Below are 1,408 nucleotides of genomic sequence, written 5' to 3' on the forward strand. Positions count from 1 at the left end.
CTTGAAGTCGTAAGTTAAAATCGTGAAAATATTATTAGTGCTCGATTGCAGTACTGATAATTCTCTGCTAAGTGTTGTAAGAAGTTAATGATAGCAATAACATCGTTATTGATACTCTCTTATCATCGAACTATGATTAAAGAAGGGAGCATATATATTTTATATAAATCACAGTTACTTCATGCCGTTACCGAAGTAAAGTTAGTTGTTCCAAATAATATAAAACATACCGTGTAGGTAGAAAAATTTCTAATTATGTAGTGGTAATATTCCCAATTTCGTTGCTGGGAGCTGTTAAGACCTGAAGTTGAAGACTGAGCTAATGTCTTATAATTTATTATTATTGCCAGTACTGATAATTCAGGTTAAGTGATATCAATTGTCTATTTCATTCCTGTAATACAGATTTCACCAGTGACAAAAGTTTGTGAATATTTTGTATTTTTTCCAGTTTATAAAAGATTTTTTTTAATTTTGAACTATAACCTCTTGCTTCCTTTAATAATGTATTTAGGTATTTTATTATAATGTAATTATAATGCCATCAAATCTAAGTCAGTTTGACATAGACTTTCGTTTACTAAAACCCGTTTTCAATTTTAAGCTGATTTATACAATATATTTCTTTTTAACCAAGTATTTAGTCAGTAAAATAAATTTTCAGTTGTTGCCTAGTTATCTCTTAAAATTGTTATATTTTATTCTACAAAGTAATAAGGCCAATTCCTTAATAGGCAGCATCAATATACAGATAGCAATATATGATATAGGGAGCTACGTAGATCTGTGATGTTGGAATAAAAAGTTTTTTGTACTAGCAATACGTAATAAGTCCAATTACTTAATTAACAGAACTAACATCTATGACACAAGGAGTTACGTAGATCTGTGATATAGGAAAAAAACGTTTTTTGTACAAGGTAAGAGATACGAATTTTAACAAAAATTTAAAAAATATGTGTAGCTTTGCTGCTGCATTGTTTTTTTTTTAATTTTTAGTACAACCAATAAATCAGGAAGATACAGAAATACTCTGGAACATTAAATTTTCAGTTACTGCCTAACTTATTTCTTAAAATTGAATTTTTACATTTTATTGTACAAATAAATATGGCCAATTCCTAAATAGATAGAACAAACATCTATCAAACAGGGAGTTACGTAGATCTGTGATATAGGAAAAAAACGTTTTTTGTACAAAGCAAGAGATACGAATTTTAACAAAAATTTACAAAATATGTGTAGCTTTGCTGCTGCATTGTTTTTTTTTTTTTTTTTAATTTTTAGTACAACCAATAAATAAGGAAGATATAGGAATACTCTGGAACATTAAATTTTCAGTTACTGCCTAACTTATTTCTTAAAATTGAATTTTTACATTTTATTGTACAAATAAATATGGCCAATT

The sequence above is a fragment of the Halyomorpha halys genome, unplaced genomic scaffold, assembly GCF_000696795.3.
Source record: "Halyomorpha halys isolate HHAL.00 unplaced genomic scaffold, Hhal_1.1 Scaffold1076.1, whole genome shotgun sequence".
NCBI lineage: Eukaryota > Metazoa > Arthropoda > Insecta > Hemiptera > Pentatomidae > Halyomorpha > Halyomorpha halys.